The 13,503-nt window shown below is 48.7% G+C and overlaps 1 protein-coding gene across 1 annotated transcript in view; it reads right to left on the bottom strand.

Moving 5' to 3' along the window:
- Positions 1 to 5,436, bottom strand: part of Micalcl (MICAL C-terminal like) — a 48,524-nt gene extending 43,088 nt beyond the window's left edge. The window contains exons 1-2 of the mRNA XM_021169147.2: positions 5,286 to 5,436; positions 1,775 to 1,959 (exon numbers count right to left, since the gene is read on the bottom strand). The gene's annotated coding sequence lies outside the window, so the exon portion shown is untranslated. The remainder of the gene's footprint in view (positions 1 to 1,774; positions 1,960 to 5,285) is intronic.
- Positions 5,437 to 13,503: the final 8,067 nt, after the last annotated feature.

Here is a 13,503-nt window from a genome sequence, read left to right as displayed (position 1 = left end):
AGAGTCAAGCATTGTGCTGGTTAAGGTTTTGCAAACTTGACAGAGACCTAGACATATTTGGAAAGAGAAAATCCCAGCCATCAGATTGGCCTGTGGGGGTGTTTTCTCAATTGCTAATTGATGTAGGAGAGCCCAGCCCACTGTGGGCGGAGTTATCCTTAGGCAGATAGGCCTGGGCTGTATATGGACGATAGCTGAGTAAGCCCAGGGAAGAAGGCCAGTAAGCAATGTTTCTCCATGGCTTCTGCTCCAGTTCCTGCCTTGAGTCTCTATCTTGGCTTCTACAGTCAATAGACAATAACCTGTAAGCCAAATAAACCCTTTCCTCCCCACATTGTTTTTGGTCAGTGTTTTATCATGTCAGCAGAGACACAAACTCAGACAAGCATTGAGAAAAGTCGTGTCAGTACACACCTACAAACCAATTTGCTTTCCTCTTCACCAATGAGAGCAACCGTCTCTGGGTTTCCTGTATAATCCTGGCTGTTTATAACATGGCCTGCCTCTCAGGAGTCTTTACCTCCTAAACTGGCTTTGTTCTTCTGGATCTATGAGCCTTCTTTTTCGCACAAACTCATAATTCCGATTTACAGCTTCTGGGAAAGATGCTTAACGCCCCATTGAGGAGAGAGGAAAAGCAGAGAAAAGGGTGAACAGCCGGGAGACTTCCCTTCTGTCAGGGTTAGGATTAGCGGGTTTTTGTTTTGTTTTTGCTTTGGTTTTGAGATAGGGTCTTCCTGTTGAGCCCCAGGTTGGTCTGGCTTCAAACATGTGGCAATCCTCCTGCCTAACTGAATTCTAGGATTATAGGCATTAGCCACATACTGTGCCTTTCCACTTCCTAGTTCTTAAAGACTCACATTGAAGGTTAAATTCAGAGTTTCCAAGGCTTGGAAATGCCTATACAAGTTTCTGTGTTTGTTTTGGCCCAGGGTTTCCCAGGCTCGGTCTTCTGGGAAACCCCACACTGGTGAGAAGAGCTGGAGTTTCTGCTCTTGGCCACCAGAGGGCAGTGCAGGACAAGTTGACCACCAGCTCTAGCAGGTTATTTAGGGTGGCAGATTTCTATTGCCAGGCTCTGCCAGGGTCCCCAGGAAGTCAGAGGACATCCTGATTTGCTCACATCCTTCCGAGTCTTCAAAAGATGGGCTACTAAAGGCAAGTTCTTAGGTGGCCTGAGCTTAGTGAGTAGGGTCACCAGCCCTGGCCACGTTGCTCATTGGCTAGAGACCACAGCATATCCAAAGAATGAGCTATGTGGTACTCACCTCTCAAATCAACCTAGAGATGGAAAGGGGTCATTCGTAGAGAAGGTCCAGGTAGAAAAAGTACATTCATTATCTTATAGGTCAACTTCAGGTGCATCTCACCTACCCCTGTACCCCTCCACATACACCCGTAATGTCTCCTGTGTCACATGAGACATTACATGCTCAAGAGGTTCTAGGAGACTGACCTACTTATGGTCACATAGCAACTAGGCCCATGTTCCTACCTTCAGAAATTATGGGATGCTCGAGGGACCCCTGAGACACAGGGTGGCTGTTGCAGGCAAAGGACTTGGATTTCCTTATCTACGACAGTCAACGGCACTCAGTAGAGGCCCGGAACTACTAAATGTTTGTGAATCCAAAGCTCCGGAGACAGAGCCCAGGTCTGGTCCTGACCGCTTCCCTGGGTGTACTTCATTCACCAAAGAGTGCATCCTCTGGGATTTGAGGGTCCCCACTCCTCTCTGTGTCCCTGAATGAAACCTGGAGGGCCCATTACTCACCAGGCAGAGCTTGTGGCTCTTCATGGTGTAGTAGCAGAGAGACTGGTTGGGTCAGGGTCTCCCGTAGGGAGATGTGCCGGGTTAGGGGCTTTGAAAGAGGTGGGGATTCTGGAAGCTGAGGTCTTTCTTCATAGGCCTCTGCACAGGGGGCTGTGATGCTGCCGTAGTCGGATTCTGTATCAGAGCTGGAAGAAGGAAGAGGAGGGTGGCTCAGAGGCTCTAGACACTCCCCCCACCCCTCCACATCCCATGCCCTACTCATTAGCCCCTCTCACAGTCCTCGGGTCCTGGAGCAAAGATGTCAGCTACCTCTGTGCCTGGGCCCAGACTTAGCTCTGTCACATCCTTAATTATGTCCCCTTAGACTTCTATGTTAAAAAGACAACCACCAATTCCTCAGCACATGACTGCTTTTAGAGAGAGGACCATTAAAGAGGTGATTGAGTTAAAATGAGGTCATTATGGTGAGCCCTAATCCTATGACTGGTGCCCTTCTAAGAAGAAACTGGGGCATACACGTGCATAGAAGATGACTGCCATTGTAAACAGGAGGTGCCATCTACAGGCCAGGGAGAGGCTTGAGACAGACCCTTTCCTAAGAGCCCCCAGGAGAATTCTTTTTTGCTACCCTTTTATCTCTTACTTGTGTGACAGTTTCCTCCTATACTGAAGGAGGAAGGTTATAACTACAGGAAGTTCCTGAAGCTGATCAGATTCATTAGACCCTTCCTACCAGAGTAAGCAAAAAAAAGCTGAGAGTCTCCTTCAGATAAGAGAGAGAGAGAGAGAGAGAGAGAGAGAGAGAGAGAGAGAGAGAGAGAGAAGAGAAGAGGGGAGGGAAGAGGGGGGAGGGGAGGGGGAAAGAGGGGAGGAGGGGCAAGGGAGGGGAGGGAGGGGAGGGGGGAGAGGGAGAGGGGGAGAGAGAGAGGAGGGAGAGGGTGCCAAGCAGCCAAGATAACCCAGAAAAACTTAGCTACAACAAAGGCTCTGCGACCAGTCCACTGGGAAGGAGCAGAAACCAGCTGAGCTGCTCAGGAGAGATTCAGACCAACCAGGGTGCCTGGAAACCACACTCTCCAACCTGCTGAGCTGACTGCAGGCTATGCAGTGTACTCCAGGCCCCCAGCTTTGTAAACTGTCACCCACACTAAGGTGAGCTGTCTTTGAGTCATTTTTGCTCCTAAAGTAACCCCTCACCCATATTCCTGTAGGTAGCACCAATGAAACTCCTGGTTCACCAAGTTGGACTTTGGGGTTCCCTACCTGGGGTGACAAGACGTGTGTGTTGCATCTCTCCAGAAATTCTTGTCATACAGAGTACCCCAGCCCCCAGAGTGAGAGAAGACATTTCCATGAGGCTCCCAGGCTGGAACACTTTGCCTTGACAGTCCCAGCAGGCTACAGTGTTGGACAGTACAGAAGGAACATGGCTCCAGGGCTGGTGATTTAGTAAGTTGGAGGAGTGCCTGCCTAGCATGCGCAAAGCCCTGGCTTCAGTCCTAAACACTTCCTAAACTGCATGTGGTGGCACACATCTGTAATTTCAACACTTTGGAGGGAGAGGCAGGGGCATCAAGATTTGAAGACAAGCCTCAGCTATATAGTGAGTTCAAAGCCACCCTGGGCCACATGAGACTGCCCCAAACCAAACCAAAGCCACAATTGAAAAAAATAAATAAATAAAAAGGTCAAAAAGAGCTCTGCTGCTTAGCTCTTAGGGCCAAACAAACGCATCTCTAGGGACCCAGTTCCTAAACCACAGAATGGACACATGGCTTTCCTTGGTCAGCATGGCTGCATTGAAGGGCATGTAGGGAAGAAAAAGTGCAGGGACGCAAGTTGTAGAGAAGGGGGTTTCTCAGAAACTGCAGGCGTAATGCCCAACGGTGGACTCAGTGTCAGAACAGAGATGCACCCCAGTCAAACGCAATGGGCCCAGCACAGACTGCTCAGTTTTCACAGTATCTGCATTTCTTTGTGCCCAGATGCCTCTAGAACCATCTGTACCATCCATTCAGTAATTCAAGTCAAGACTGGGGAGACACCCTGGTGTTCTCTTTCTCTCATGTTTAACCTGTCAGCAAATCCATCACCATGGCTCTGATCTGTGCCCCTCCCCAGGGGCCCCCGGGCCCCCACTAGGTCTCCTTGCCTTTGCTCTCACCCACCCTGTCTCTTCTGCTCTCCATACCAAACCCTGTAGATATCTTAAAGTTGCTAATATGTCATTTAGAACTTCACTCTCTTTCAATTATTCCCACAATAAAATATAAATTCCTTACCCTCTTCATAACCAATCAACCAGCCTGCTCTCCCCCCCCTCCCTCCCTCCCTCCCTCCCTCCCTCCCTCCCCCCCCCCCCCCCCTCCCTCCCTCCCTCCCTCCCTCCCTCCCTCCCCCCCCTCCCTCCCTCCCTCCCTCCCTCCCTCCCTCCTGGCGCTGGGAATTGAGCCCAGGCTTGGTACCTGCTATGTAAGTGTTCTACCACTGAACTACACCACAGCTCCCTAGTATAACCCCTCCTTCATCCTCTTATCAGCTTCTGGCCACACTGACCTTCCATTCTGTTTGTATACCATTCCCCCTGCTCTAGCTGACAGCCAGCTAGATCCAGCTAGACCCGTCTGGGTGAGCCCAGTATGGCCAGCACTGGCTCACAGAGGCCCCTTATCTCTGGCCCACACGTGATGAAGGAGAGTAGCCCACTTGCTCTGGGGCCACTTTGGCACTTGGTCACTGTGGGACTCAGTAACCGACAGATAGATACCTTTCCTGGCCATCCAGTCTAAGGTAGCCATCCCAACCCTGTTTATAACACATCTCCCTTTATTTCTCAGCCTGACACATACATGGTATTTTTCTTGTTTATGTTTCCTTGTTTCCCTGGCTGCCTACCCAGGGAGTAAAGGTGTCTGATAGCAAGGACCTCACCTTGTATACAAGTCACAGTTACACATGCAGAGTCCAAGCACTAACAAGCAGTTCATGCTGTTGGTTGCTTTTCTGAATGCACTCAGTTATGTAAGCTGGGGCCGGAGAGGCCCGAAGTCTGATCTTCTCATAACCACAGTTGGCGTGGATCGGATGCTGGGTGCTTAAGAATTGTACTTTCCTCTCAGCCCTTTTTGGTATCTCACTCACCATGTATCACATCTTAGCATGGGAGGGCCCTGGAGCCTGTGACAGGTGTCACTCATCTGCAGCCCTTAGTGCACCACAGTGGACTCCTGGGGGAAGACAGTAGAGCCTTGCCCTGCTCTGAGAAAACAGTGACTTATACAGCCTTATAGGATTTACTGTGCACCAACCAGTATTTGGCATGTGTCAATTCACTGAGTCTTAGAACTCCTTCAGAGGCAAGCCACTATTACAGTCCCATTAACAGACGAGGAAAGAGGCTCTGAGGGTCCCGTTTGCTGGGAGTTCCCAGGGGAGAGAAGAGCAGATCCCAGATGCAGCCTGCCCCATCCCAGCTTGTTGCTGCTTCTATCCTTCAGCAATCTGGGCATACCTGCTGTCCTCACTGGTGACTAGGACACGTACAGCCAGTACGTTCTGCCCGACTGTATCCTCCCCAGGGCTGATCCTCACTGAAGTCCATTCAGACGGCCGAGGAGAGGTGGCTTCAGCTTCCACGACTCTGGGGTTGGGCTCAGGAACACTCTTTGGCTTCTTGGGAGAGATGGGCTCATCTGCCAAGAGAATAGGGCCTATAGAGATAGCAGAATAGACGGTCCCTTTCTGGGTACTGGCTCCTCCAGGTGTCTGGGAAGGATGATGGTCCTCTCAGTTGTTCAAGGACAGACCTTCCCATCCTCTGTGCCATTGCTGAGAGCCACCTCTCAGCCCAGCAAATGCCCCAATGCTTAGGGTACTTCTGATGTGTGTAAGGAATAAAATCACACACCTCCCCGTTTAATCTGGAGGGAGATGTTGAGATGCTCCCACGATCCATCACAAGCCCACGGCCTCTGGATTGCTTTGTTCAAACTGCCTCTGCCAAGTTGTTGCTAAACTCAAGGGTGACATCACCTTAAAAAATTGTTTCCACCAGACATGGTAGCACAAGCCTTTAATCCCAGCACTTGGGAGGCAGACACAAAGGATCTCTGTAAGTTTCTGAGGCCAGCCTGGTCTACAAGTGAGTTCCAGGCCAGCCAGAGCTACATAGTGAGACCCTGTCTCAAATCAAAACCAAAACCCAAACAAAAACAAACAAAACAAACAAACAAACAAACAAGAACAAACAACCCCCACTTCCCAAATGTTTCTGTGTGTGTGTGAGTGTGAGCATGTGTATGTGTGGCATTTATATGTGTATGTATAGATGATTTTAGATATGTGTGGGTGCATATGCATGTGTGCATATGTGCATATAGAGGCCTGAGGTTGACATCTAGCCTCATTCTTGATGCTCTTCACCTTATTCATTAAGGCAGTAGATCATCATCAAACAGAGTTCAGAGATATGGCTCGACTTGCTAGCCAGTATACTCTGTAGGTCACCTGTCACCATCTTCTGGGGCTGTAAATACAGAGGGGCCACCAGTCTTACCTGACATTTCTGTGGATTTCTGTGGATCTAAATTCAGGTCCTCCTGCTTACATGGCAAGCTCTTGTGACCCTTGTCTCTACAACCCTTCACCTCTCATCCTATTGACCTTGTGACCCAGCTTGTCAAGTCCTTCCAGAAAAGGACCCTCTCAGCTCCCAGACAGCTATGCCCAGCTTCTTGCTCCCTTGTGCCGGTCCTGTCTATATTCAGTCTCTGGTTTCACCTGCTCCTATGATTCTCAATGACCCTAGACAGAGAGGATTCCCAGATGTGCATCTAAAGCCTTGCCACTTCCCTGCATCTAGATGTGTGTCTCCTGGTTTTGACTTAACATCTCCCTGTGGGTGCCTAGCAGACACGGCACATGCAACAAGTCCGAAGTGAACCTTTTATCTTCACTCTCCCCAAAACCTGCTCTACCCATCACTCTGCCCAGATCAGTCTGGAGCCTCCAGGAGCTAAGGTGGCTTAGGTTGGCACCATAATGGCATCTTTGATACCACCATCATCCTTCACAAAGCCCTCTACAAGTATGGATGAGCCTTCCTTCAAATATGCCAGGAATGGAGTCTAGGTGGTTAGGCTAGCACTATAATGACACCCTCGATACCACCCTTTCTTTCATCTTTCACAAAGCCCTCTACCAGTGCTCATGGCTCCTCCTTCAAGTGCACCAGGAAGGAACTCTTTGCTGCCACTTCCCTGGCTCCACCACATCTTGTCCAGACGATTAAAAAAAAATCATCTCCACCTGGACCCTCATCCCTCTCCTGCTGAGCCCTACCTTTCACAGAAAAATGTAAGTTGGAGGGTACCGTTCCTGCTCAAATCCCCAAGAGGTCTCTCATTTTTTACTCTGCAGTTAAGAGGAAAAGTCCCATCTAATTTAGCTCCATGGCCTCTGTGCTCTTATCTCCTCACGTTGTCCCTTGGCTTGCTCTATTCCTTCTGTGTTACCACTTTTCCCTCCGGTCTTCAAGGAGGCACCATCTCAGGCCCCCCATGTTGCCCTTGAGTCTGCTGTCCCTGACCTTGTGTCCAGTGCTTATTGTGATGAGTGCTATCCCTCTACTTCACCGCCTGCCAGCTCTGGTCAGTTGTCACCTTCTCAGTGTTGAGTTGTTCTGCTAAACGTAGCTACACACTCAGCAGGCTCTGTTCCCCTTTATTACTCCTCAGAGTGAATCTCGCCTTCTAACAAGCTGTTTAATTTCCTTTCTCCTTTATTGTCTCCTTTCAGGACTAGGATGTGGGCAGCGCTTTGGTTGCTGTTGAAATTATGCCTTGTAAAGTGGGTGCTCATGAGGAGCCTGTGGAGTGGATGTGTGCATGAGCCCAGCTCCAGCCCGGCCAGTGGCTGGCTGGTGAGCCTTGTCCTGCCACAGGGAAGCAGCCATCTAATTTCCTCTCTAGAATTAAACCTCGGTTGAACTGGGCTCCCCTTCACTTCTCAGCCCCAGTATGGCTCACTGTTGTCTTCTTTCCCATGTTCTTGACTTTGCCTACTGGATTGGTTCTATCTGTACTTAATATACAGACGGTTCTACCTCTAACCCATCCACTTGTCTCTCATTTCTAGCCAGTCTTGGAAGAGCTGGACAAGCTTTCTCTGACCCCTTATGAATCTCCTACGATTCTGATGAGACTGCTACCTCTCCACCTTCCTACTCCTAGAAAATTCCCTCGAGCCTGCTTACTGAATCGAGTGCATAGGATTTTCTTTCAGGTTCTCCCTTGGTCTTTGCCTTACACCCTCCTCTACTTTGGGAGACACATTCTTTCCCTGTCTCTCCATTGTCCCATCTCAGTCCTTAAATGCTGTGTTCTTCATGCTTCCCCCCAGGTCTCTCTTCTTTTTACTCTATACACTCTCTCTGGAAGAGGTATCTGCACCATAGCTGCATTTCCTGCCTGTAAAGACAAATCAAGCAGTTCTGCACTTTCTATGACGTTTTAAAATACTATAAGGTCAAGTACAATGTGAGTACAGGCAGACCCAACCTGCTGGCTCTTTGTCTAATCCCTGGTGTATGTGCAAACTTACTTGTGTGCATGCACACTGATGCTTTTATGCTAGTACAACTGTGAAGGGAGGTGTTTGGGGGAATATAATTGGCTTCTCTGCTAAAGATGATGGTGATGGTGGTGGTGGTGGTGATAGTGATGGCTATTGTGATGGTTTTGGTGATGGTGGGGATAATAGTGGTGGGTTTGGTGGTAGCGATGGTGGTTATGGTAATGGCAGTTAAGGGTTGGGTGGTGGTTGTGATGGTGATAGTGATGGTGACGATGGTGGCAGTTTTGCTAGTGTTTATAGTGATGGTTGTAACTAGAGCAGTGGCAGCTTACTTTTATTGGGCCCCTAATATATGCCAGGAATAGTTTGAGCACTGACTTGTACTAAGTCTGCTACACTTGTATAATCCTTCAAGCAAAGCATTTTGTGACCCCCATTTTCTTGCTGAGATAATGGAAACATGGAGAGGTTAAGACACCCACAGATGGCCACACGTTGCTAGGCTCTCTGTCTGTGAATATGATAGAACCATTTGTTTGGTTGGACAGAGTCACACTCTGTCTTGGATTTTGTAGTCCTTCTGATAGTTGGCAGAACATACCTCTGCTCCAGGCATGTGATGCTTGTCTGCCTCAGACCAGTGGATAGCTGTGACCCAAGACTCTGAGTGGCCTTGCCAGATTGAGTTGTCACTCACATTCCTATTGAAAAAGCTTGTTTCTGATGGCTGCTGCCCTGTCAGCCTGGATCCTTGGTGGAAGGTACAAAGATGGATATACCTGGAGTCCATCCTTACACATTCAGCTTACAGAGTCATCCAGCAACCCCCAGACACATGAAGAGAAAGCAGAAGAGGCCACACACCACTGAGAGTTAAGGGATGTGTTCAAGGTCCTGACTACTAGAGTGGCTTCTGGTTCAGGGCTTGAAGAAACTCCCCTGGGTACCGCTCCCTATGCCCCATCATGGACAAAAGTTGAAAATGAAACATCTGTGGAGGGAACTAAAAGAATCAGGATACAGTTGAGAATAACGAGCTCCAGCCAAAGAGCTCTGCAGAGGAAGGGCAAGGCAGGCAGGGAGACATGATGGTGCTGGACAAAGTGAAGGGCCAGCCTCACCAGCTCCCAGAAGTCACTGCTATGATATTAGGGGTTAGGGTGTCAGGAATAATATCCTGGTTCCTCTCCTGATCCCATCCCACTCTTCCACCATGTCTCAAACCTAACGGGAAGCTATTCAAGGCACCCCGGAGAATGTAGTGTGCAGGGGTTATACCTCTATAGCACAGGGCAGAGCATGGGATGATAGAGCACACAGGCTACCATAGACAGGCAAATGTCTGTCTATACTGCTGTGCAGAATGGCCTCCCCAGCCGTAGTCCACAAGTGGACTATGATCATTGACAGGAGATGAGGTACGAGGCATCAGCAGGATGACAGAGAGCTTGAGCAGGCAGTCTTTCAGTACATTATTGTGGGTGTTACAACTGCTCGGGGAGGAAGAATTGTCCCTGGCACTGTTAGTCCTTAGCAGGACATGTGTTCAAAGACTGCGGCTACTCCAGGTGCTTTTGAGAGTGCTTTCATCACAGTACTGTAATGGAAGCAGAGCATCCAGGGATGTTCAGAGATGAAGGCATGGGTGGGTAGCCCTGAGCCTCTGGGTGTACTCTCCACTATGACGTATAGTCTCCCTTGTTGTGCTTTTCCCAGGTGTCACAGACCCAGTGTGTGTGTGTTTGTGTGTGCCTCTTTGTGTGTGTGTGTTTGTATGTGTGTCTCTTTGTGTGTGTGTGTATGTGTACAGTTCCATCTTCTGCTGAATGAAATAATGACAGATAATGTTACTAACTGAGTCCTCTCTGGCCCCAGCCAAAGCCTAAATAGAGACATATTCAGCTAAATAAACAAGGAAGCATACCCTCCCAGATAGAAGGTATTCCTCTGCCCAGAGAGAAAGGGAACCAGGTCAGAGGAGTGTACCCATTCCCATCTCAGACCCTTCATCCTAAATCTTGAGCCAGACACCAGGGAAATACCTGCCTCACATGCATCCCCAGACCACATGCTACTCCCCAGAGCAGGCTCCTTTAGACATCAGAGCCCTTTGATTGGGAGGAGGGGTAAAGCCCAATGTTTTCCTTATGACTGTGCGGGCTCCCCAGCAGCAAGCAAGCTGACCAGTTGTGTACCGGTTGCAGGGTAGGGGCCATAGTCTTGGACTATGGTTCTCTTTTCCCACCTCTGTCCTATCACTAACAGGCACTGTGCCCAGCCGGTTCAGCCTCCAGCTTTGGGTTCAACCAGGACCAATGTCTACATTCCTCTGAGAGTCTTTGTAATGTCCTGACAGACGTGAAGATATTCTAAAAGAGATCTCTCTAAAAGAGAGAGATGTGCCCTTCTCTTTGACGATGCTATTGAGACAATGGATCCCAAGAAACTGGAATCTCCCTAGATTGCTGAGGGAAGGAAAACCTAGTGTTTGTCTCCTAGAAAGAGACTCCACACAGTGCTGACACCTCACAAATCTCCATGCCAGAAAGACTGCTGCCTAGACAATCATAGGTGGGGCTGTTCCTCTGGCCTCGTTACTTAGTGTTCTATTTCTAGTTGCCCTCTATTTAAACCAAGAACTCCACCAAAACCAAAGATGGGATTCAGTGTGTGTTGGCCATGGGGTTGGGTACTCCATTGGACATATCTTTCTCTGTTTTTCTTGAGTGTGTTTAATTGGCCCATTGAGGACAAATGGCTGAGCCTGGTTTGTTAGGACTCCTAGAGTCCAGGCTTTGTCCCTATTAACTCTGGTAACAAGTTGGGTAGGGGAGTAGCTGGAATTTCTGGAAGGTAGCCCCCCCCCCTCTACGGCAATGTAGGAAGGCAGGAAGGGAGGCAGCATTGGGGAGGTGATTTCTCCTCCTTCTCAGGCTAGTGCTAGGCAACAAAGGATCTCCTTCTAGCATCCTTGGGATAGAGGATGTTGTAGGCATTGCCACTGGTCCATGATGGAGTCCACCCTTGGCTAGGCCTGATGTGGGCTGATGAGACAGATCTAACAGCGCTTCTGGGCTACCATACAGTTGAGAGGCTGGCTGCTCCATCCAGATAGGCCCTATGCTATAGCCTCACAATGGGCTTAATGGATCAAAGACAGCAGTCAACTCCTTAGGCCCACCCAGAGCCCAGATCATAATGGTGGGACATTCCCCACTCCACTTATTGTCACCAAGTAGCACCTGGTTTCCTATGCAAGAGACAGTGAGGAGAGGAGAGAGGATGTGTGTGGCCTTGTGACACACTGCTGAACGTGACCTTGGTGTCAAAATTATCATGGGAACAGCTGTCAGTTCAGGTGCATTCCTCTGGTGTTGGGGACTCAAACCTGCCTGCTGCTTTATGGACCCTGCTTTGCCACACGATTCATGCGAGGATGACAGTCCTCAGAAGGCAAGGAGGGCACAGAATGGAAGCACACAATGTCTACATTCTGCTCTCTTAGGGCTCTGTCATGAACTATATGGCTTGACCCCAGCAGGACTTTCTCAGCCTGAGCAAACTCTTTCATTCTCATAGAAGATTCTAGATGGACCAGGTGTGGGTCCAGGATAAAGCAGACTCAGGCATAGCTCCAGGCTTTTGAGATGAATAAGAAGAGACTGGCTGTTCTTTGCTGTCTTTTGTTGAGGGTGATTGGTTAACAGGGGAGACTGTCTTGTGAAAACGTTAGTGTTGGAGATTGACCTGCTGGAGATGCTAAGGGATATCCAGGAATTCATGAGGGATGGGGGAGAGGAGGGTCTGTGTTTCCTCTTAGCTGAAGCTCTGGCATTTCCCCGCACAATGCCTTTGACAGGACGTAGGAGGTAGGACTTGAGCTGAGACCTTTGTCTGAGGGGAAATAGCTGGTTGCTTTGAAGAGGCGGGGATGGGATACAAGAGAGAAAAGATGGTGCCCCCGGCGTACTCTGGGGCCTCTGACCAGTGTCCACCCACCTTGTAGGGTATCCAGAGCCTCAGCTCATCTGTGTTAGAAGGAAGCCTTTCCAGAAGCAATCCCTCCAGAGAGGTGCCATCAAGAGTTCAGCAGAGCACCCCAACTGCACAGTTCTAGGCACTGACCTGGGTTGGCTAATTGACTCCACCTTTCTGAAACCCAGTGTCAGAGGCTTTGTTAGCTCCTGGTGGACAGAAGAACCTCACTATGGGACACAGAGGGAATAAAATTCCAGGGGTCACAACCGGGATTTCAGCCAAGTCTGGGCCCTTACCACACAGGTCTCTGCAACCTACTCTGGGCCCTGGTACTGTGACTCCCCTGTCTAGCACCAGTGATCTTTCTTAGGACCCTCTTTCATATCTGAGCCAAAGGTCAGAGACCCTTTTGATATGAAACCTTGGTTGTTATAATGCCTTTCAAGAAATAGACAGTTCCTATGGTCAATCCTAAGCTGATATTTCCCCTTACAATGGACTAGGCAGGGTAACAGGATTCATTTACGTTCCTTTGAAAGACAAGGCAGGACATTTCCCCAAATGCTTCCTTTTTCTTTTTATGTGTCTACTTCTCGAATTTGTCTAAGTGGGAACTATTTGTTCATAGTCTTTATTCATTTATCCTTGGGTCATTGCTCAGTAAAGATTAACTTATCAGTGTCACTTTGGGAGGTGCCCGGAAATACCCACTTTAAATGAATTCTTTAAATATCACGGCAATGAACTTCTGTGTTACTATATTTAAGTCAGATTTTTTCTCTAGTCTGACTGCCTAGTTAATATTTTAATTTTTATAACTATATAATATTTACTTATTGATTGATTGATTAGTGTTTTGAGACAGGGTCTCTCTCCATATCCCTGACTCTCTTGGAACTTACTATGTAGACCAGACTGGCCTAGAACTCACAGAGATCTGTCTTACTCTTCCTCCTGAGTGCTGGTATTAAAGACATTGACCACCATGCCTAGCTTTCATGCTGTTTTAAAAATGTAGATAGTTGGAACTGGAGAGATGGGTCAGTTATCAACAGTACCGATTTCTCTTCAAGAGGACCTGAGTTTGGTTCCCAGAACTCACATCTGGCATCTTACAAGCTCCAACTCCGGGGGGATCCAATACCCTCTTCTGGAATTGTACTTATGCATACAAACCT

Source organism: Mus caroli, chromosome 7 (genome assembly GCF_900094665.2).
Source record: "Mus caroli chromosome 7, CAROLI_EIJ_v1.1, whole genome shotgun sequence".
NCBI lineage: Eukaryota > Metazoa > Chordata > Mammalia > Rodentia > Muridae > Mus > Mus caroli.
Note: the sequence above shows the minus strand (reverse complement) of the source record. Positions and strands in the feature narration are given on the sequence as shown.